Consider the following 26,019-nt stretch of genomic DNA (forward strand, 5'->3'; position numbering starts at 1 on the left):
ATGTCCTGTGTGATTTGTGGAACAGTAATGTTTTTCTGAGCTTCCATTTACATGGTGAAAGAATGTCGGTTGAAAAGGTGCAGGTTTTTTTTTTTTTTTGGTCATTTCCATTTAACGAAAATGATGAATAGCTGGAGAGAAAATATGAAATTGCTTTGTAAACATTAATTTGTTCATCACCGCTCGAGAAAAAAGAAATCTCTTCGAACTCATTTTCAAGGACAATTTAAAACAAATATTTAAAAGAAAAAAGTATTTTTCTTTGTAGCCGTTGACTTCAGTGCACATGTAATACTGGTATTGGTTTGCAGTTAGTTTTATTTGTATATAGGAAAACTATATCATGATTGACTCTCTGACTTTTTCTAAATCATGATGACAGTGGGTCAGGTTCAGGTGGCGACTGTGGGGATTTCACAGCAAAAGCAGAAAGACTCTGGTCTCTTACTGAAACCTGATCAACTGATGCCAACTCTCATTTCAGTTTAAGACACACACCGCAGAGACCACGTTCACCAACTCCACAATTTACCCACTTATCACTAAGGGCAATCTGACTGACTGTGGGGAGAACTAAAATTGTAAGGGTGGCTTTTTACCCCCCTAAAAATAAAGTTCACTGATAGAGAGGCCAAAAGAAACTGAAACAAAGCTTGTGTGTGCTGAAACAGGGGAAGCTCATTTCAGGCCCAGTTAATTATCCACAAATTCTTGCATAAATTCTGCAAACGAACAACGAGAACAAGGAAACGCAATAATTATGTAAAACTGAAATGCTACAATACTGTTTTTATGTACATACAAAAATGGCCTATATATCACCTAGCGAATAACACACAACTCACAAAATCCACTCAGGACGTCCGCGCCCGCCCACTGCTCCATTGACTCCCAGAGAAGCTGAGCTTCCCCGGAATTTACAATTTTGCCGCATTTGTCGAATCAACGTCAAGCTAAACCACAATGAAACAAAGCTGTCCATTGTCGTCCCATTGAGAACAGTTGAAGCTGAGCTTCAAGTGGTTTTAATGTAGACACTACTACGGGAATACGACAATGACGTAAACACAACACAGTACATAATCGACGACATTTTAAAGGAAGATGAGCTTCCCTTGAAGTCTGAGAGAAATCCCCACTGGTGCATGAGGAAGTTCCTCCCAGCAGCCAGAGCTTGTGAGGGTAACAGAAACATACTGTAGTTTATCTTAAATGGGCAATCATAGTTCACTGTGAAACAGCTGTGTCTTCACCACCACCTGCATGATGACATTAACCTTCCATCCTTCCCTCTTCATCCTTCTCTTCATCCCCAGCATCCATTCTTCTTGCCTTCTCCGTGTCCCCGCCTCCCCTCTCTGTCATCTCTCTGATACACAAACAGGACAACAGCTGGAAGTGAATTGCTTCATCCAGGCTTGGCCAGCCACCAACTTCCTCTCTGCTCAGCTCCTGCCTCGTTTTCGCTCTTTTTCTCTCTCAATTTAGCAGAAAGCATAACAGACACTGACAGATGTTGAATCCCCGCTTTACTCCTTATCACCCTCTCACTGTTTGACTCGCTCCTTTCCCCCCTTTTGCTCTCAGTTTTATTGGTGGAAATTTGTGCAGCAGACATTGACACAGATGTTGAACGTTGTTCACAGGATCCAATTCTCTGCTCGCTTTCTCTCGTTTGCTCACTCACTCTCTTGGTCTGCACCTGTGCAAAGTCAGTGCCAAGCTCCTGTAGAGTCTAAATAGGAGGTCCAAACTGTCCCGGAGCTTAGTTCATGAAAGCAAATCTCCCATTATTACACACTGGATTATGGGCTGTCGCATGGGCGGTCTTGTTTGGAGAGTCACCAGCGACTAAATGATGCGAGAGGTCATGTGAATGCGAAAGCATGTAAATACCCACATGTGATGCGGGTATTTAGACGTACATAAATAAACAGATGCTCAGGAACGGTAAGTGTGTCATTGTGACTTGTAATTACGTGTGACAGAAATCCATTTGTAGACATGAAGTTTCCTCTTCTCCGTCATTGTCGGATGTTTAATAAAAGCTTGCAGCATCATCTGGGAACATCTATGGAGCAGGTCTGATCTCATCATGTCTGTTTTTTTTCCTATTTTTCAACGTACTAAATGTGCGCTAGTTCATTCAGAATCAGCGATAATCGCGGATCGTCTTAGGTGATTTTTGTATTCTGGTAGCAGTCTACGTATTAAAACCACTTGAAGCTCAACTTCAGCTGTTCTCTATGGGATGGCACAGGATACGCTGATTTGACAAAAGCAGCAAAATCCTCACTTCCAGGGAAGCTCAGCTTCTCTGGGAGTCAATGGAGCAGTGGGCGGGCGCAGACGCTGGGCTCCTGCATGATGATTGGAGTAACTGTCTGAAAGGCGGAGCTAGTTTTTGATTGACAGTGTTACAGAAACATACACAAACATCCTGTATGGATTTTGTGGATAGCATTTCAGCTTTACATAATTATCGCGTTTCCTTGTTCTAGTTATTTGTTTGCAGAATTTATGTATAAATAACGGGGACATTGAAAGGGGCTTCCCCTGTTTCGAAGACCAGCAACTGTCACTGACACAAGGGTTTATTTAGACATTAATACCCAACTGTGTCTGTTACGGTTGGAAGGATTCAGGAGTTACTCTTCTTTTCTTTCACCAATGATTTTATCAGCTTCTTTTTTTCAAATACATGGTGGGTCTTTTGAATTTAAGAATAATGAAAAGGCTTGATAACTGCAGCCCTTCAGACACTTGCTGTACAGCCTCATTAGGTTGTTTTCGTTTTCGTCAGTATTAGGATGAGATTAGTACTTATAATATCCGGTGTGCTTGATGGTTGTCATCGTCTCCCGCAGATAGTGCTCGTGTCATATGTTCAACTCATAAAATAAACAACAGATGGAAGTTAAGAAGAAAATTAACCGTGGAAAAAAGATGACATATAGTAGGTAGGAGGGATTTTGCGCGAGTGTGCGTGTGTGTGTGTACTTGTATTTATTACTCTGTGAGGTCCAAACAAAAATGTAAACTATATGTTTGTGAGGACATTTTGACCTTGTGGGGACATTTTAGGGTAAGGGTTCTGCCTTTGGTTGTGATGGATAAGTTAAGAATAAGGGGCTAGGGAAAGCATTATGTCTATGATGTGTCCTCACTAAGATATAATAACAAGTCTGTGTGTGTGTGCATACACACCATGGGAGAAGAGACTGGAGAGACGGAGAAAAGGATGGATGGAGAGAAGAGAGATAACTGAAAATGAGTGTGAAACAGATCGGAGGCTGCAGTGTGGAAGCAGCAGATGGACTGGGGAGCAGCAGAGCGAGGCAGAGGAACACAGCCTTTGTTCTCCCTGCTGTCTGTCTGTCTGTCTGCCTGTGTGTTTGCGTCTGTCTGCATGTCTGCCTCTCTCTCTCTCTCACTCTCTGCCTGCCTGTCGGTCTGTTTGAAACTGTTTGAACACTCAACGATACACCCCTGTTCTCCTCTTTCCTCCTCTCTCACTTACTCGAGCTTGTCGACTGCTAACTCCTCCGCACGACTCCATCCTCACTTCTCACAGTTTCATTGTTTATTCCTCAATTTAAAATTGTATTCATTCCACCTCACTTTGACCTCCAAACTGCCTTTACAGGACGTGTTCTCTCTTTATACTTTCATCGTCAACATCGTCCTGTACCTTCCCCCTGTGCCTCCACCTCATCTGTGATCCCTGGAGACTTTACCCCTCGCTCTGTCCCTTTGCCACCCACCCCCACCCCCAAATAACCACATCACAGCCCAGATGTTATGGTACATGCCATTACTCCTAATACCTCACTGGGGTGAAAGCATATACGTGGCAGAGCTCATCTGTGACATTTCCACAAAAACAATAACACGGTCGCTCATGCTGGTGCACCTGCAGAAAAGACTAAAATAGCGTAAAAAGCCCAACCATAACTACAGTATGCACACAAAACTGTGCAAGCCTCACAACTTTACATACACATTTTGTATTTAAAATACATACATACACATTTTGTATTTAAAATAGCCTAATCCTAATTCTGACCCTAACCATAACCATTTAAAACCGAGCGTACACGTTTGCATTACCGTAGTTATGCAACGTTTTGTGCTATCGGAAAAATTCCAATGGTTTCTGAAGGCTGACAAGTTGCACGTGACTCAGTGGGATTACCTGTATATGTCAAAGCCAACATGTGGTGATTACGGTAATTTCCCTCACGCTGTTTCAGGAAGCTGGAGAATCAGCGAGTGGGAAGAACGCGTGTGAAAAGTTTCCACTTTTTGGCCTGTTTTTGCACATTGAGAGACAAAGCAACATTGAGAGAAACTGTATTTTTAACATGCGATACATTGTTAATAACTGCCAGATATTGGAAGTTATTCTGGAACAAATGGCCAAAAACACTTAGTTACAGGACATTCTATGGTCCTTTTATGGTTAAAATAAGCAAAAAAAAAAAAAGGTAGAATATCCAGGCGGACATTTTGAGGGGTTTATCTAACCCTGACCTCAGCGTAACGTTAAAATACGTCTTCACCTTAATATGCAGTCATTTACGTCACAGGGAGTTGATTTTTGTCCACCACAAGGGAGACAAGTCCACATAATCTGACTGTGTAAACAGATTTAGGTCCCCACAACATGAGGAATACCAGGTACACACACACACACACACACAAGGCACCCTCCAAAGTTCATCACAGCTTTCCTCACAGTAGGGGAGTGCAGTGCCATGCCGTGAACAAAGGATTAGGAGTGTGTGTGTAGGTGTGTGCAGGCACGTGTGTGTGTGTGTGTGTGTGTGAGGGAGACTGTGCACATAACCCTATATCCTCAGGGCTGACTGCTGCTTAGCCTCTATTCTTTCACCATCCATTCTTGCATTTGGTGCACACACACTCGCGTGCACGCTGATGCTATCATCATATTAACATAGATGACAATCTGGTGTGAAGGTGCTGATCAAAGATAAATTTCCCTCCCTGGCTCGCCTCCCGTTAATTACGCCATCTGTGTAGGAACGCAGCGTCCTGAGAGTGGGGGGAGGCCGATCCGTCAAACATTTCCCGCTCTCTCGCGTCGACAGGAACTCACATGAGACCGACCGCCTCCAACCTCCAACCACACAGGGCCGCAAAGGGCACACACGTTCACTACCTGGTTACGTACAGTATATACATGCGTGCGCGCACACACACACACACACACCCGTCACTAAACTGTTTTTGTGATGTTAAAATCTCCATTTAAACACTTTCGCTCACCTCACCACCGTTCACACTCACATCAGCACCTCTCATTTAATGTTCTAAACTTCATTCCCTGTGACAAATGTCCAAACAGCTTTCTGACAGATCAGAAAGTTGCACTTGGTATACGTTAATAAAGAAATAAAGGGTCTGGAAATTCAAGAAGAAAGATATTCAAGTATATTCAATTACAAATTATATTCATGAACAAGCAATAGGCAAAAGCAAATGCTTTTTATGAAACATTCTGCACATGTGTCACATGTAACAAACAATAAATGAGGCAACACAAACTGTTTTGATGAGGTGATGAAATTATATTTTTACATAAATAAAAGAAATTGATCTAAAGCACAAAAAAGAAATTGCATAGTTTTGCACTGAGACTTCAAAAACACACTTTTTGTTTAGTTGTAATATAAGGGTTCTCTGGGTCTCCAGCTTTTAACCTTTATATTTATTTTGTTATTTATTTAAAATCCTGCTCGTAGAATACAAACGTGCATCTTTGCACACTCTTCGAGTGGTTTTAGGGCTAATTTTAAGTTGCAGAGGCTTGTTATTGCATCGAGCAACCTGACCAACTGACCCGACTCCCGCTGAGACGTGGGTATGAAACAAACACACAAACATATTTTTATTTACAACATCTAAGCCGCAGGGAACCCAATTAGCAGCAGAGAGCCATTTTCCATAGGAGATGTATTTGGAATCATTTTAAATAGGTTAGTAATGATTAGTTTGGACATGCAACACAACTACACCTACCGTATATAGTTCATTATATTCATTTGTATTCAATAGGAGAGTAATCCTATCAGTGACTAACAAGGTAATTGCATTACCAGCTACATGACAGTAACACGGAGCGCCATTCCCAATCGGTTGGTTTCTAAATGCCTTTGACAGATATACATCTGGTCGAACATGAAGTAATCTCAAAAGGAGGGTTGTGGAATATCACATGGTCAGATGCAAAGATAAAAGAAAACACGAAAAAAGAGAAGGAGAAAGCACTCGGAGATCACAAATCTTCTGCCGCGGCCGCTCCGTTTCCCACAATGATCCACGTGTGGCTCGCCACCAATATCCAATCATTTCATCCTACATCCCTACAAAGTTTAATCAAAACCTGTCCATCACTTCTTTTTATTAGAGCTATGCTGTTGACACACAGACAGCCCGAAACATAACCTAACTCATGGAGGTAACACATTTTCACTATATGATGAACTAATGTGACTCGCTGCTCCGAGGGAAACTTCCTTCCCCCTGGAGAAAGGATGAAACACGGAGGCAGAGACGGATCGGTGCCCCATGCCCCACTCTTGTGCCAGATGCGTGAGGTGTGCTTTATGAGGGCGCACTTGGCACAAAGAGGCATGGAGACGGAGAGGCACACACCATTAATCTCCTTCCTCTGGGACGCCTTGATGCCACAATGCTTTAAGAGTCCTCCATCCCCCCTTTCCTCCACACTTCCATCCTCATCGCCGGCGCTCTACAATCATTTCATCAATTCTCCCATCTGTTATGCTGTAAACCAGACTTTCTTTTTTTTTATTATTCTGCACTTTTTGAAATGAATTCAGCTCCCTTCCATCCTTCCTTCCTTCCTTATACCCACCCATCCATCCATCCATCCATCACTTAATCTAATTTAACTGCAGTTCCCCCTAGAATCTTCTCCTCTTCCCCTCCTCCAGCTCTCCCACCAGTCAAATGAAGCAGTCACAGCTGTGCAGCCATTTCACAGGGGGTGGTACTGATCACACCATTACGATTATTGACTACATTAAGCAAAGGAGGGGGAGGGGGTGGGGGGGTGTGCTCTGACCACAGTGTGCTCTATGATCAATAGATACTTTAAAAGAAAGAAGGGGGAAGAGAAAAGGTTTAACACCTCAGGAGTTTGAGTATGTTTTCTCAGAGAGGACAAATTCATATACATGCATCTCATTCTCATTCATTAGTGTGTGAGCACTAAAAGTCCATCAGTGAAAGGCAATGAAAATGTCTTTCTGCTAGATATTTTCTTATTTCTTTTCTTTTTTTTTACTTCATCTGAGCGTTTCCTTTGAATTCATGGCCACGCAAACCAGATCACCTTTAACTCTCAAAGGGTTGGAACAAACAACAAATACGCAATTTATTAAAAGATGTTTACTTCTTCACTGAGTATTACAGAAATCATCTACCACCCACCGGCGTCTCCAGAGACGTTACGGACAGCCAGACATTAGTGGTTTATGTGCTGGGGCCTCTGAAGCATTTGATTCACGCAAAAATCAAGGTCATCATTAAAATTTCAAAGACTTCAAAGCGGTACTGCTTAAATTGACCATTAAGAGAGAGAAGAAAAAAAAAAACACTCAGCAACTTGAAAATTCTCTTTCATTCCTTCAGTCATTTTCATACGATGAACCTATCGAGGGCAGGTTTGGTGCAAGAGAATGAATCAAGCATAACCGTAATAGTGCTGTGGGAGATGACACCAGAATAGTAAATGATGTTAGCACTACTTTTCAAACTTGCTCGAGACTGGGTTATGAGGAGCAACACAGAAAACAAGGCAAGAGGGATTTGTTGGACCCTCTAGTCCACCATCGAAGACCTTGACTTTGAGGATGACGTAGCTCTTCAATCACACACACACATCTGCAAGAAAAGACCGATAAAACCAAAGTCATGGCCATCAGCACCAAAACACCAACACGTATAACAACAAAGGAACAGGTCTCGGAGAACACAGATCATTTCACATATCTTGGAAGCACCATCCACAATGACGGGGGAACAAGTAAAGACAATCAAAACCGGATCAACGAAGCACACACAAGCTTCATAAGACTTAGACAGATATGGAAATCAAACAAATGCAGCACCAAAACAAAACTCCGGATTGACCAAAGCTGCGTCATATCAACACTGCTATACGGTGAAGAAATGCTGGAAAACCACAGCAAGCGACATACGTCAACGATTCACTTTCCCACACATCATGTCCATGCAAAATCCTACATACACTGCCTGGCCAAAAAAAAAGTCGCTACCTAAAAAAAAAGGGTCACATCGTTGGACCATTGTTTCCATAAGCTACTGCAATGTCACAAGATTTATTTCCGTCCAGTGTTGCATTCATTTTTCACCAAGATCTTGTATTGATGATGGGAAAGTCAGGCCACTGAGCAAAGCCTTCTCCAGCACATCCCAAAGATTCTCAATGGGGTTAAGGTCTGGACTCTGTGAAGAAAGGGAAAATGATCTGGTGCCGGACCATAGAGAAGAAGCTCCTGCAACGCCATCAATGATGGGGGACCATAGAGAAGTAGGCCAAAGATAGACTGACGTGGAGAGACTTTGTTGCTGCGCTATGCACCAAAGTGACTGAGCCATGACTTTAAAAATAAGATGTTATCAGTGCTTTTTTTTTTATACAGTTTTGCATTGAAACTTAGTTTTTGTCAAAGATCATGACTTTTGCAGGTCCAGGTGTGATCATGTGCCTTGTTGCATTTTTGTTAATGATTTGCACACTTTCAGGTCTCAGGCCCCAGTGATCAGTGCCAGGCTCTCCCCGGCTCCTCCTGGAGAGTTCCCAGATGGCCTGAAGAACTCCTACCGGTCTCAGGACTGGCATCGCTGCCAGGCTCATGCTCACTTGCAGGGCACACAGAATGGGGACTTGGCACATCCTTCTCTCCCAGGACAAAAGAAGCAACTTTTGGAGGTCGTCTGAGGGTTGTGGGACCAGCTGTACTTTTATTAAACACTGGTGTTGCTTTTTTTTTTTTTTTTTTTTTGTTCCCCCAACAGTTGGGAAATGTAGTAAAATATGTAATCATTTCACATCAGAGAATTAATTTAGTGTGGGGATGTAAACAGTAGTAATATAATAACAGTAATGAAAATGGAAGTGTAGGAGAAATGATATTTTACACATGATTTTTGGAGAACTAGTGTCGTCCCAGCTGATTTCCTTTTGCCATTTAACTTCATTCAAGGAAATTTCAAATATTTAATTAATTAAATAAATAAACAAACAAACAAACAAACAAATAAATGAATGAATGAATGAATGGATGAATGAATAATTGGCTCAACTTGATATAACTGGAATATGCATAATTTTACGTTTAAGGTGGTAAATCAGCCATATAAAAATGCCTGACTGCTGGATTTGCAGTAACCCGTCGAGCCTCTGTAAAACAAACAGTGTCTTTGGCAAAATGTATTTGTTCAGTCGACTTCTTATTTTAAAAAAAAAAACAGAAGTCCAAACGTGGCGTCGGGAGAACATCGGAGGAGATGAGAATACAGATACAGAATTAAATGACACGGAAATTAGAGAAGAAATAAATGACTGGGCGAGGGTGAAGGACAGAATAAATTGGTTTGGATTGATTCTGGAACCAGCTGATAAAATCCAGCAAGAATAAAAGAGGCCCATATGAGTGTGTGAGTGTGTGTGTGTGTGTGTGTGTGTGTGTGTGTGTAAATTCACACTTTTTGTTTTTTTTACTATTAATACATTTGGTTTCTCTTATTTGTCTTAATCTCTCCATTCTTACAAAGTACACACACATATGTTTGTGCAGCTATTCTTCTTAGGACACTGCACTGACTTCCATTCATGTGGACAACATAAACAAAGCCTTTTCCCTAACCCTATAACCCTAACCATAACCAGTTAATGTCTGACCCTAATCTTAACCAAACCAAACCACAATTCACATCTTAGGCCTAAACTTAACCAGTTCCTCAAAAAATGAGGTTCTGCCACATGTGGACCAGGTTTTGGTCTCCATGAGTACAACTACAGGGGACAGCAAGGTCATCACCATGACGGCATGCTTGTATGCAAGTGGGTTAGGATGTTGCAGGATGTGTAGCTGGTATGAAATAAAATGTCTGCGTGATGTGATCTCTGATAATCTGGCCAACTCACCAGCTCCTCCAGCTGGAGAGGTCGGCAGACCTGAGCCAGACCTGTACTCATCACACCTGTTGTCTTAGAAGTTGTGTCTGTGTTGTCTTTATCCCCACAGCACAACAAACCCAGGCAGGGGGAAGAAGACAGAAAAAACAACAACACAACTATGGGGTAAGAGGGAATATTGCAGAGGGAACCAAAGCAAAGAGGGGTTTCTCTCTTAGGGGAAAAAAAAAAAAGAAAACACACAAAAAAGAGAATGAAATAGAGCCACAACCAAGTCCAGATCAAGAGGACTACTTGAAGAGCATCTAGGGACACAATGAAATGCAAGCCCTGAGGGAGGGAGACAGAGAAGAAGACGTAGAGTGTGTGTGTAGGGGTGAATAATCCTTTTCCCCCAGAGAACTCATCGAGCACCGGACCACAGACAAAGAATAACTTCTATCCATGCAACAAAAATGGTCATTCACTCCACAGTTTACAGGAGAGAGACGGAGACAGAAAGTGAGTGGGTGAACACTGTTTGTGCCAGATGTGTTTGTGTGTGTGTGTGTGTGTGTGTGTGTGTGTGTGTGTGTTTTACCAGGCAGTGTTTGGCACAGGCAGTGAGACAACAGTAGCAGGACAGGCTCTAAATGGATATGATCTGCTGAAATATCGACGAGAAACGTCGTTTTTCTGAGTTGCTTTGCAGCTCAGCTCACCTTTCACACTCGAAATAACAGTTTCTTTTACGTTGGTGTGGATTCACATGGCGAATCAAAATCATTGCAAGAGAAAAACATTGTTGTCCAGGAGACAAAGGCATGAATGTGTGGACTGTGAAAATAACAAGCGGTGAATTGCGTCCCTTTTTACCCTTGTCAATAAATGGCGTGTCATCTGTGGGCATGTGCTGTTAGTCGACTGGACTGAGATCAATTCCCTCACAGCTTTTCATCCAGAGTATTCATTCACATCATATTGAGGAGTTTACACCAGTTTGTTTTGGATGTATCTACTCCTGAGCCATTATTTTCAAATAATCCTCATAATGTATTCTGTATTTTGCATTCAAGTAATTGAAAGAAACGTGACATGTGACGCACATGAGTGAACCCCAGACACGAACCCCTGCAGTGACGTGAAAGTCGGTTGACCTCTGCGCCGTCTGTTAAAAGCTACACGTTCTTTAACTTACCCCCGAGTGCTGAGACCTGCAGAGCGAGACAAGAGCGGTACATGGTGAGTTGCTTTAATTACTCCTCTCCCTCCCTCGCCGCTAATACCTTTATTTTATTAGGGCCTGATCTGATTCATATGCACAGTGCAGACATCATTTTGATTTGAAATTCTCTCTTATCTACGGTGGCTGGGACTGCCCCTGCATGACTGCATCCAAAATCAATTAGCTTGCCTGGTTCCCTGGTGAGCGTTTGGCGAGGAGCAGCGTGGCACAGTGTGTGGGCTCCACCACAAACTTTTAACCTTAAAGGCAACGTTGTTTTCCACTTTGAAGGACATCTCTGATACTGTGGTGATGCAGTGTGTTATGGACGAGGAGATTTTAAAGGAGCTATTTTGTCACGTCAGTCAGGTCAGACCGCAGAGCAGAGGTGAACGCAGAAACTCGATATTTTTCCTAACCTCGCAGTTGCAGTCCCTCCTCTGAATCCCGCAGACAGACAAACAGCCTGCATTTCCACACTAAGCACCAACCTCTGTCTGGGCAACTTATGTTGTCAAAAGCCATCTTGCCAACACCTGTGTTAAACAAACATCCCCAAAGATGTTTGGCAATTCATTTGCAGAAACTTGTTGTTATGGATCCATTATGGAAAGTGTCCAATGCACCGGGGTGCAATGACACAGCCAATGCTCGCTGTAAAACAGTGGCATATGGCTAAACTACACAACATTAAACATTTTGGAGACTGTGCCTCCCTGGTGCCTTAATAACACTGTGTTTTGGCAAATAAACCGTGATGCAAGTCTACAAATGACTTGTAGACTCGTTCACCAGGCTGAGCTTCTCAACAGTGGAGACAAACAGACAAAAAGCAGTTCAACAAAAGAGAGCAATCTGCCTACAACTATGAGAACACATACACACGTTTTTTTTTACAAATGGGCTATTTTAAGTTTGTCATTTTTAAATATGAACAAATGTCCGTCAGAGTCAAATCTTTTCTATGCAACTGTATTTTACGTTTTACTTGATAAATGCTTCCCCGCCTGCCCCTGCACTGCTGGTGTTTACACACAAACGCTCCCTCAGTTGGGTGTGGTAGTCAGATTAAGGGTGCAGCACACGAATAATGTTAACTCGTTTCTGTTGACGATGACCGAACTGAGGCAGAATAACAACATCAACAACATGAAAAATCACCATTACATGCACTGCAGATTCCACACAAAACAATACAATCATATTCATGTGAGCATGTCACTGCTGTTTGTCTTTGTATGTTGGCCCTGTGATTGGCTGGTGACCTGTCCAGGGGGAGCCCCCGCTGCCCTAAGACCCTCAAATGATGATGTCAGGGGCCTCAACCTCAAAATGACCTGGGGGCCAGTGAACTTCTAGTCTGGTCAGGAGGATGAAAATGAACTGTGTAGTGATTAGAAATTAAAATCATATCTTGATATTGCAATAAAATATATAGAGAATGATATTAAACTCTATTTCAAGGTAAAACTGTTTGTTTTGATGTAAAGTTCACAACAAAATTCATCTGGAAAGAACAAAAACAGACAGAAATGAAATAGAATCAAAACATTAAATCAAAATAACATGTAGACCATTGTAATTAAAAGCACTAGACAAGTGTATATAATGTATATAAATGTTTACTTCATTTATGATCATTATTATTATTATTGTTGTAAAATATATTGTTATATATATGTTATGTCATTATAATTTAGTATGGGGGGGTTCTAGTTTGAGATCCCTGGCATAATGGATTTTTTTTTTAATTCAGTACCAGTATGTCCACAGTCTCACCACATTCCAGCATAGCGATGCAAACCCTGAGCCATGAACATGGATCTTGCTAACAACATGTGTGATCAGACACACACACACACACACACACACACACACAGAATCATCAGCTAACATTGTGTGCATTTTTGCCATAAGCTTAGCGTGGCCTCCCAGGCTGCATCTGCATCTAGTTCTCTGTGCCAACATGTAAACCTCCTCAGTCATGCAGCTCTGCTCATTCCTGTTTGATTGATGTGAGTGTTTAGCTCGGCGACAGAGGTCACAGTGCCTGGGAGATTGTTCTAGCCCTGCACCTCTTTTCTACGACTTCTGTCTCTCCTCTCTCTCTCTCTCCCTCACCCTCTCTCTCTCTCTCTCTCTCTCTCTCCACCTGGAGTGTCGTGAACCCTCTCCACACTCCACCACCTAATTATATCCTGGACGTGTAAATGTATTCATATTCATGAAGGCACAGATGCTAAATTAACTGTGGCAGGGACACGTCGCACTGTGCCGACTGCACAATCTGCTTCCTCCACTTACAAAAAGGAGGGAGGGAAGGGGGGAGAGAGGTGTCTTCGCTGGAGGAGGGAACACAGAGGGGATGGAGAGAGAGAGATAGAGAGAGTTAAACAAAGAAAAAAAGAAGAGGAGGAAAACAGAAATAATACAAAGCAGAGAGAGAAGAAGAGAAGAGCTACAGGAGAGGAGGGAACAACAGAGGAATAAGAGGAAGGAGAAGGCAGCCATACTTGTTGAAAAGGTCAGGGCATGTGGACGGTCAGAGCCGCTGACCTTTGCAATAGCTTTGGGTCACCTGTAATGTCACCACATGTGTCACCACAACCATGCTCCTGCCATCCTGGAGCGAGTGTTCTCAGCTGGTCACATGGGCCCGTGTTGCAATGAGTGACAAATCAAAAAGCCAGAGTGCATAAAAACTTGGAGCCGGCGGCAGAGAAACGGCGTGTGGGGAACTCAGGGGCAGATGGAGGGAGGTGCAGCGGTGCGCAGTGAACAGATGGCCGCTCCGAACTCGATATATGAAATTAATAACGTTTCTCAAATAGAATTCAGAAACAGGAATACATTACCTGAATTTTAATAACTAATTTTCTCCTTTTTTTTCAGGAGTGTGGGGGGGTGGGGGGGTAGAGAGGAGCATTTGCATGTCAATGAGAGGATATGTGGGGGCAAACAAATATGCAACCTGTCCAATTCTCCATCTTTTTTTTATCCCCTCCTCTTACAGAGAATGAGACAATAAAAGATAAATATTAGCATTTTTGTTCAAATCATGGTCATTTCCTTTTGTGGGGAGTTGAAATGATTCCATCACTTTTCTTTAAAGCTATAAGACAATTGCATTTCCAACTCCAGCATTCATTTACATACAAGTTTTATTCATCTCAACTTCAGAAAAAAGTGGAAAATAAGAGAATCTGAGAACTCTTAAAAAAGATTGAACTTTTAAATAAACTGCGCCGGTGACTGAATAAGGAAAGAAAAGGAGAGTTTGCCTTGAACCTAATGTTGACTGGCTGACTTTGACATTTCTGCTTGAGGCCTTTCATTCACGTAAATTCAGAAACTAATTTTTTTTGAGAGAGGTCTGGCTTCTGCAACAAAGGGTGTTATTCAGTGCTTCTTGGATTTGCTGCCACCAAAAACAGAACCATGCAAAAACTGAGACCTACAGTACTATGAAATACATTCTACTGACACGGTGGTTATTCAGGGCCAGAACCTATTCAGTTACACATCAGGGTTTCTTTTGCTTTTCATTTAATGCTGAGATCAACAAGACTCTGATGAAAGGAGTCAAGCTGAATGTCATTTTGCAGAAACTGTTAAATAGCAACATATTTATGTGCATCAAAGGCGCTACAGTAAAATCTTCCAAAAGGTTACGTGTTCACAAAATTAATGTAGAAGAATGACAATCCATTCATGTTTATATCCTGTGTCTTATTCATTTGAGATCATTTATGAAGGGAAGGACAACCAACTTTTGATGGACAACTTCGGATTGAGACATTTTGTCTCAAAGTTTTACATTTGACTTTTTTTGAAAACTAATGTAGTATCAAACAAACAAACAAAAAATCACAACAAAAGTCATTTACAGGTCTTAGGACACACCTAAGAAATATCCCAGCACAAAACTCAGTTTAAAATGGTGCAAGAAGGTTTAGAGTTAACCCTTTAATACCTAAGCCTCAAAACTTTTTTGCCTATTTTAACCATAAAAGGGCCTTTTGCTAATTTTTCCAGAACAACTTTCAATATTTGGCAGTTATTTACAATTTAGTGCATATTAAAATAGTCTATTAACACAAGAAAAACAAAGGGTTTGTTTGGTAGTTGTACAAGAACACCAGATTTTGTGTGTTAAATTTGAAATGTGAACACATTTTTCCAACTCTCTCCTCTGTGGTGAATAAGACTGATTCGCCAGGCTTTATGAAACAGCGCAAATGAAATTACCGTAATAACCACAACTTCTCAGCTTTCAGAAACCGTTACTGTAATGCGGTAAGTACGCTTGTGCAAACGTGTCGTCTGCGTCACGCTCGGTGTTTGTTACCTTTGGACAGAACATGGCTACCTGTTTCCCCCCTTTCTTCCACTCTATGTGCCGAGTCAAGTAGATCAGCTGCAGGCTGTACTGCAGCTTCATATTTAATGGACAGGTATTACGAGTGAATCAATCTCTTCAACACATTTCCATAACATGTCAAACTATCCCTCTAATGCATATGAAAGTAAATTAATGTGAGTCTGCCTTCTTTTTTTTTTGCTTTTAAAAATGTTTACAGTGTGGAATAAATGCTTTATTGCTGCGGTCACACCGACTTTACTGGAAGCCTATCAAGAGTGGAATATTTCTTGACTAATATCTGTGGTTGAAAAGGGGAATTAACTAAATTTACTGCTACAGTATATTTAAAGATGTCTTCCTACTTAAGTAGTTAATCAAACATTTTTTTGTTGTAAATAAATGATTGCACGGATAGAAAATGACACAGCGGTTTATATACTCTACGTTCATCAAGTCGAGTCTAGGTATTCTCGTAACTATAAACAAAACTGGGAGCCAGGAGTCTAAACCTCAATAATGCAGGAGTGAGTTTTTGGAGCACTGCAGTTTGACGTCCGGGCAGTCAGAGCAAATAACAGGCTTCAAGTAATGAAGAATTACTTTAAAAATGTTTGTTAGCAGAACTGTATATTTTCTTAGGCTCAAAATAACACCGGTCAATTCAGAGGATTGTAGAAACCACACACACAGCATGTGTGTTAGACTATATGGGCTTAGTGCCACATTTATGTCCAAAACCAGATTGTTGATTTTTTTCTGCTAAACAATCCCAGATTTCAAGCAGGAAATTATTTAAAAATATAAGCAGCATATGTTAGGAGCTGCGTCAGTGTTCACTGATACTGGTGAGATGCATTAATGAGCAGAAGTGCTGCCATCACATGTGATGACTGCGACAGACAAACACAACTGGAAGTTGTGGAATTAATTTACATCTCATTTAATGTAGTGTATTCTAGTCTGTCTGTGTGTCTGTCTGCCTAACTACATACTGTATCTATCTACATACCTACCAATCTACCTATAGTACCTACCAACCCACCTACAGTACGTACCTACCTACCTACCTACCTACAGTATGTACCTACCAACCTACCTACCTACCTACCTACCTACCTACCTACAGACCTACAGTACCTACCTACAGTACGTACCTACCAACCTACAGTACGTACCTACAGTATGTACCTACCAACCCACCTACAGTACGTACCTACCTACAGTATGTACCTACAGTATGTACCTACAGTATGTACCTACCAACCCACCTACAGTACGTACCTACCTACAGTATGTACCTACCAACCCACCTACAGTACGTACCTACCTACAGTACGTACCTACAGTACGTACCTACCAACCTACCTACCTACAGTACGTACCTACCAACCTACTTACCTACCTACAGTGCCTACCTACAGTATGTACCTACCAACCTACCAACCTACAGTGCCTAGCTACAGTACGTACCTACCTAAAGCACCTACAGTATCTATCTATCTATCTATCTATCTATCTATCTATCTATCTATCTATCTATCCATTGGTCCCATTTAAAAAGAAGAACAGTTTTGGTGGTTAAACTTAGAGAAACTGCTGATGAATATGCAGCTCAAGCCCGGTGACAGTGATACTGTACTCCTGCAGTATGTAGTGGGTGTGGTAGCATGAGAAATTTGGATCAGGTTCAGGCACACAGTCTGTTCACCTTCAGGGGTAGAATGACAGATGGCCTGGGTAGCCTTCTGCAGTCGAGCAGTAGCAAGTCCAGAAGAAGAAGTTTGCAGGTGTAGAAGTTTTGACAAGTCCTGGTCCACAGCAGTGCATACACACACACACACACACAGACCCACACAGGCTTTTTACACCTGTGCTTGCATTCATACTTAGAGTAAACCCTCAACAAAAAGAGTTTGTTTTCCCTCCCAAACAAATTGCGAGCACAAAAGCCAGCCCTGTTTCAGCGTCATTAACAGTCGTGGCAAGGCAAGTCAGGAGCTTCAAGGTACGTCTCAATCCACGGGGGTACACGATTCCTCCAAAAACAGAAGGTGGAAGTTGGCGAGGCGTTGTGCACATGGAGAGTGTTACTTACTGGTTATTGTGGTGGTCATACTGTGTCCCGTATGGCAGTGTATAAACGAACAGCATGCAAACACCTTCTGTCCAAACATCTGCGACAGGCACATTTTTAGGCTTCTTTCCAAAAACTGAGAAAAAAATGGAGGCAGAAGGAAAAAAGCCTCTCTATCTGCTTGGCTCAGCTCACTCGATTTCATTCTGCTGGCTTATTCCTTTCTATTGCTAGTTGGGGGGTTTTCTTTGTCATTCAAGCTTCTTTGCCTAATGCAACATTAATTTTTGTTTGTGTTCTCAGAGATTATTTTAAATACTAATGAAGGAGAAAACTGATAAAATATCAGCACAAGTTTATGACTTTACATTCATTGCATCATTGGACAGAAAGACTCCTATTTACAAAATAGACTGCTATTTTAATACATTTCCAATCATATGCCCCACCTAGCCGGCATTACTGCGAGTCTGAATTAACCTTCATTTTTCTGCAGAACTGATATTGTTCTGCAGGAGAGGAAGGGTGTTGACACACTGCTGCACAACAGTGGTTGTGTGGTGTATCGGCGTTGTATAAAGGATGTAAAGATGCAGCCCAAAAAGGTGCACTTGAGTCATGCAAAGACGGTATGTGAGTTCCTGTTGGAAGATGGAAGATGGCAGGACATCCCAGGATGGCTTAATGGTGAAGAATCATCTCCGACAGGTCTTTCAAGATCTTTCCTTTCTCCATTTCACTCATTTCCCTCACCTTTCCCTCAACAGCCAACAGCCTTTCACACTTGCTGCCATATTCCCTGCAACCTTGTGTCTCTGAGGTCGTTTTCACACCTAATAGTTGGCGGGGGTTGGTGGTCCGAGTTTGCTTTCACATTTTCGCACTTTAGTGAAACAAACCAAACCTTTTGAATAACGTATTCCCCTCCCAGCCTGAGGCGGCACTGCATCAAGAATAATTGAAGACTGTTTCAAATGCGTTGTACTGCTGCAGTTCATAATTATTGCAAAGAATTTGCCATAAAATTTAGGAAATCATTTTCTAATTTGTTGATTTTTCTTTTCTTACTTATCCTTATTTATATAACTTCAATGGCAGTCCCGTTTGCCAGTCACTGAATCTTCCATGGCAAAGATGTTACTCATTCATGAGATACATGACCTGGCCGTCGCTGTATACGCAAGTACTTAGCACAGCCATACATAGCTGGCCAAGGAGGCGCCTGTTATAAAAATACACAAGTGGAAGCTCGGCTGCAGAGACTCTGCTGCTCCTTCTCTGCATCACGTCATGCATTCCTTCTGTTTTCACTCATTTTTCATCATTTTTTTTTTTTTTGCCCTGCCCCCTGAACACGACATATAAAAGACATCCAGTGTCAGCCAATTATTTTGGACTTTGATGGTCATAAATCAAGGCTGACCAATAAAAATGAAGACAGCCAAGTATAATGTTCATGTGTGACTCCGACTGGATTGTAAATGAAGCCAGATGGGCTGGGAGAGTGCCACTGAACAGAGCTGGATCCCATCACTAAATGACTGCGTGTGTTTTCCCCTCGTGCACAAATTACGGCATCACCTCATTCAGCGGCATAAATCAAAGCCCAAGCTGTGATATGTGCAGGGCATCTCTCCATCTCATTACTAAAATACATTTTCTGGCAGCCTTGGATGTGTGAGCACCATTTGAATGGTTGATATTCCCCCCAATCAGTACCTTTTGTGGCTGCTTTTATTTCTCAAACTGTTTTGAGGCCATTCATGTGACTTCCAGCAAGCACAGACATTCTTGGAGATGAAACAGACCCAGGGAGTGTTACCTCATACGGGACCTCCGGACACTTATTGAGGAGGACTGATGTGTTTAGATCTGTGAGCGCGCAGAGATGGAGGGATAGAGAGATCAGACACACAGGAGGGAAAGCGAGCGTGAAGCAGGGATACATCTCGCAGACAACGCAGTTGGACAGTGACAAGGAAAAGGGACAGGAGTGACAGATATAAATAGACAGATGGATGTGGGCAGACAGACGCGCAGGCAGACAGTGATGGAGTTATTTGGAAGCATTCGGAGGCAGACTTACGGAGCGCTCTATTTTTCCAGACACACCGCTGACCTTCATCTGTGACTTCCATTGTAGAGCAAAGAAACAGACCTTTCTGAAAACCTGGCTTTCTCATTCAGTGATAAGATAGGTCCCCCCCACCCACCACCACCACCACCATTTTCTCCACAACCCTCCCGTCAGACATTTACTTTGGGCGGTGCTAATATTTTTTGCCTGTCTGTGCTGCAGCTCAACGAGAATATGACAAAACTAACAGTTCTGGGTGGATTTACAGTATAAAAGAGTTTTGCATATGGTATTCATGAATGTCTGAGGTCAAGGAGGCATGGCCAAGCTAAACAAGATTCCCCACTTTACGGGGCTAGACTACTTAATCAGCCTGTAATGGAATAACACAAGGGTTGAAAGATCATCCTCTCTCGGAGAATGATTCATGGGCGCTGCGAACAGCCTGACCTGTTATGCTTTCTGCATTATGCTCTCTGGAGGGGAACCACTCTGAAACTGGCACCTGATAAAAGAAGCGTTCAGTTGATATTTTGGTCTGGCGTTTGAGATTGAAGGTCACTGATATAGGTCCATGAAAGATGGAGGAGTGGTGAACTCTTGCAAGGTTGCTGGAAAAAGTTGGTCAGCTGTCAGTCAAAGCAAAGCGTAAACAGATCTATGACATTATGCAGGCGGTGGATTTTAAGTAGTTGTGATGCCACAGGCGACTTTCCCTCTGTCTCAGATGAGCTTTCTTTCCTCTGGCAATAAATAATCAGGCTGCCTGGATTTATTTTGATTTTATGGCTGTAGAATTGTGCTTCTATCTCCTTTTTTTTTCCAAGATAACTTTCACTTTCCATATCAGGCAGTTATTCAACCGTTTAGGAATTACGGTACTGAGAAGCTGACGTCACAGACGCGTGACGCGCTGGTGAATCTTGCCTGCGATTGGACAGCCGTTCCGCGGAAGTATACGGGCACAAAGCTCTATTCCTCTGCTTCTACATATGCCAAATCCTGTCAGGGACAACAGGATGGAAACAGAAGGGTTCAAATCAAAGACGGCTGATTCTTATTGAGTTTCATTTGTGTCGTTTCCACTCCGAGATGAACAGATACTGTGTGATGCAGATGTTAGCTGCAGATCATGGCAACCAAGCAGCATCAGTGTTGCCAGAGTCCAGACGAGCCTCGATTTTCAACAGGACTGTCTGCCTGTTGTTGTATGGGAAACCTACGTGCACCCATAGCTTTGAGCCATACCAGGCGTCGCCTCTGCCACAAAACTCACATCATCTGTTACACAGTCCAGGAATTGTCGAGGCAAGCGTCAAGCTGCAGACGAGTCATACATCTTCTGTGTTTCGCTTGGAGGAAGTCGCGAGGCAACATGAAGAATTCCTGTGCCCCTGTTGGTATTTATGTGTTTGTTTATGTTGAGACATGTTTCTCCCTGCATGCATGAACAAAGATGTCTGTGTGTGTGTGTGTGTCTGCCAACACTCATCCCCAAGTCCCAAACAAAAGATCCCATTGGTTCACATGGAGAAACGAGGACTCGAAGAGGACGGGACCTGGATCTTATCATTCAGTGGTTTAACACTAGCCAGACCACTGCTCGCTAACTCCAGGCAGCAAATTAGGAGCTGGGAGCCGCCGACTGCAGTTGTGACAGGGACATGATGGAGAGCAGGCAGGCTGGGCTGCTTCACAGCTTGCATGGACCATGATAGGAGAGGAATGTTCGCCGTGTAAAGCCAGAATAAGCGGAACAGAACAGGCAGCTCATATTAGCGCAGCTTTTGCATTCGATCTTTGTAGGGTTTGTTTTCATGCAGGACAGTTTATGGTTTACAGTTGTGTCACTGTGTGTGAGAGACGGTGACATAGCAGGAGTGAAAAATAGGGAAGGTTTCACTTCAATATAGAGTAGCAGTACATTAAAAAATATCGTATTTACTGTATTTACACATCCAGTCACAGTAACACTGCAACGCTTTTGACTGAATCCTCATCACTCAGGTGGTCACTCTGAACACCTGTCAACCTCCGTGTTTTCCTGCTTGTATCTTGTCTTTCTATTCTCTTTATCCTATCGACCTTTTTTCTGCCAAAACAGAGATTGGACACAATGCACTAACTGTAAAATACTCGGAGACATCCGAGGCTTTCTGTCCATTCCACGTGTTAATAGACATCCGTCACTGGTTGTTTGTATGGAGTCTGGCAGTTTGCCACCACCTTTTTCCACAGGCTGGCTCAACGCTGAAGAATCATGGTCGTGCCTCTGCTCTCTCTTGATTTCATTTTCACGATACACCTTTATTTACATACCATTTCTATATTGTCAGTTTGTATTTCTAAGGAATCACTTTCCTGTTGATTATTTGCCACCTGAAACCCTGAAAACCTGACTTCAGAGCTCATGAAAAGAGAAACCATTGAACAACATTTGTCTGCTCTCATGCAAAATTGAGACATTAAATTGCCAGAATAAAAAACGAATAAAAACACAACACTCTACACTCACAAAATGTTTGCACGTCCACTCCATCGTCCCCGAAGTTGTATTTCACACAAATAAATGAAGCCGCTGTTTTAGTTTCCCTTTGGTAACCCATTCTAATTCAGCGCCTTGTTCTGGAATACGCATCCCAAGACATCACACATAAACTTAAACAGGTATATACACATACTCACAGTGCAGCAGAGACAAGGAAAGTAAACAGGTGATTTAAATGTCTTCCACACAATGCTGACATCCACACGTGTATCTTTTCTCAATGAACTGCGAGATATTGGTGCCGTTTCCAAACATGGGCTTTTGCTGAAACAAAAAGCTTACACCCCACAGCTTTACAAGACGGTGATAAAGATGATTTGTGCGAGTGCTCTTACAATATAAATCTACTGTTTCTGTATACACCATATGTGGAACTGTGATCCAGAATACTGTGTGTGTGTGTGTGTGTGAATCAGACCTCCAGCTAAATGTGTTTATACACTCACGTAACGGGGACATGTCGCCCTTATGGGGACAAAAAAAGCAGTCACTATTAATAATTCAATTTAAGGAGAGCAGACAAGTTTCGTGGTTGAATCTAAGTTTATATTTGGGTCAGGTTAAAGGTTAATGTGAAGGATAGTAGTTAAGGTTAAAGTAAGTCTCCAGGAAATGAATATAAGTCAAGTCTAAGCTGAGTGTGCATGCGTGGGTGTTAACACAGTGAAGCTGGCTTAAATCCAACTGCCCCTCATGTGATCGTCTGTCTCCATCCGTTATCAACAGCACTTTGTCGTCCCTGCCTCGCTGTCAGTGCTGTGTGTCTGCACCACCTCTCCGCCCGATAGCCAACAGCCACCTAAATACACCTGCACTCTGTCACACTGCCGCTGTTTTCTCTGGGCTCATTAAACTACTATTTCTGATTTCTGAGTTCCATATCAGACGTTATATAAGGATTTACCATACTTTATTTGTTGGGCAAAATGTGCACAGGATGATAGACTTCCATCAAATCCAACCTATAGCCAGTCATCCAAAATTAAAATAAATAAAAATAGCGCAGCAACAAATTGGACAGTGAAACACAGCTGTAGGACTCTGTTTTAGTTGGAGCTGTGTTGTGATGAGTTGAACTGAAAAGGATTAAATTGAAATTGCGTGAAAAACCTTCGAAACGCAAGGAATTTGTGTAATTATGACGTTAAAGCACCCAAGTAGTCATTGGAACATCCATTCCATTACTCCCGTTTGCTGTTACACACAGTACTGACAGACCTACAGTGTGGTGCTATAGCTCCACAAATCCATCCCACTTCACCACTTTACAACTCCAAGTCAGAATGTTTATCACTTTTGCTTCTCATATTTCCTCCTTCTGTAACTTTTCCCCGCATCCATTCCAATACACTTCTCTCTAATACATGGCCCTGTATATCTTTTCTGTCTATCCCTTCATCCCCAGAAGTGCTTTACCTTTCAGCTCCAGACTGTGTCTGGTTTGCATCAAAGGAGCTCGCTGGCAACAGATTGACACCAACCAGGCGTGCTTTAAGTTAGGAGGAGGCAGCAGCGGCTGATAACCTGCCCTGTGACTGCCCTTTTCCACAACCAAACACTCCCTCACGTATTTGCCACGATTAGAGCGAAACAGAGCACATCAGGTCACAGAAAAATGGAAATGCCAACATTTTTAAACGTAGGTTTTACAGCAGAACTTGAGTCAGACTTAAGTGTTTGACACGTGTGTATGTCTTAGGTTTTAGGGTTTTTTCTCATTTCCTGAGACAAGCTTTACATACAGCAGTCAACTATACTAACAGCCAATACTTGAGCCCCAGACATGACATTGGGAAAAAAAAATTGTGGGCACAAAATACTAAAGTGTGGCCCCAATAAACCAATTCATGGTTTAGTATCATTCCCGTCAACAACTTGGACAGCTGACCAAGTACACATAGCGCACACTCGCTTGAAACTGTGACCCTAGAGTGAAGTTAGAAAGATATTCAAAGATTGGAACTTCAACGATCAAGAACATTTAAATGAAACATTGTTGAAACACAATATTTTTGAACCATAGTGACGTAGACAACACGCTACAAACTCCATTTCATCAAAAAGAGCTGGAGAAAGTACATCGATCTCTATGTGCAGTCATTGGTGAGACCGATACGATACAGCGTTCTGTCATAAGTGTGGAAAAAATATGCTTTTATATCATTTTTGGGAATATTTATGAGCAATAATTGTCAATAACGTCACTAAAATACACTGCAGTGTCATTAAATGTTACAGTGATACTGTACATGATAATAACCATATAATGTAATTTTATTTAAATATGTTTCATATGTTTCATTCAAATGTAATTGATCGCAGAAGTTCGAATCTGTGTATATCTTTCTAACTGTATTTAACGTCATTTATAATTGTAAATCATTCCCAACCTATAATAAAACTCAAGGCACACTATCTCTGAGCATCGGGCAGCATCAGCCTTCTTGCGGCCCTTTTTGCTTATGTAGCTCTCAAGGTGGGAATAAAAATTATTTATTCGTATTTTGTGTGCACAAATTTGAGTTTTTTTCCCCTACATTTAAACCATTGTACATGGAAATCAGCTCCACTTGTCTGTATGTCTCAGTGTACAGTGGTGTTTAGATCTTGTGTCACCTGGCGACACTGCACACAGGAAGTTTTTCTTAACGCATAAATATATATACAACAAACATCAATAGAAAAAGTGCAATCATTCCATTTGTCATATTTGATAATTAAGCTTATTTTAACTGATTAATGAATGCTACAAATATTTGATGTACTCACTTGGAGACCAAAGTGGCAGAGAATTGTTCCAGTGCACAGTTTAACCTTAAGGAAAACAGTGGAGCAACTGTGATCCTAAATTAGTGGCTGCGGTCAAGTCCAGCAGGGCTTTCTGAAATGTCCTTAAATTAGAAAATTGATTTATACCAGCTGTGCTGTACAGTAGGCGCTGTGTCATAGCTGCTCAGAGGGAAAGGCAATCAAATATGGAAATGATTCAGTGACGTGGGCACAGCGTGTGGCATTCTTTGTCTTATTGAATTTGTTCCTCCAGGACATGATGTAGGACATAAAGGCCTCATGTTGCTCCAGCCTGGTAACAAACGTGGCGTTGCCAGTTAATGATACGACGACAGACTGTGAAGGAGTGTTTACATAAAAGAACAACAAGCCCTCAAACAATGAAATCAAGGTCTAAAGCGATGGCTTTAAAATGCCACAGGGTGCTGTCTGATTTGTAACTATACGTTTAAGATTCAAACGGCTTCTTTGTGCATGCAAACTTCTCACAGTTTGCGCTCGAGTTCGGAAGCGATGATGAATAAACCTCGAGAGGCCACTGACAACATAATACACCCGAAACACTTTCCACGACCAAGTGCCTCTTTAAAATCAATCATCTGTCACAAATCACTCTCGCATGCTTTTCCCATCAACCCCAGTGTCCAAGTATTTGTTTTACACTCGTGAGCCTACACAACACAACACCACAGACAGATCTGAGCGGAAGACAGGGGAACGTGAGAGTCGTCTGAGTGCTTTCACAGAAGT

Source organism: Solea solea, chromosome 20, assembly GCF_958295425.1.
Source record: "Solea solea chromosome 20, fSolSol10.1, whole genome shotgun sequence".
Lineage (NCBI taxonomy): Eukaryota > Metazoa > Chordata > Actinopteri > Pleuronectiformes > Soleidae > Solea > Solea solea.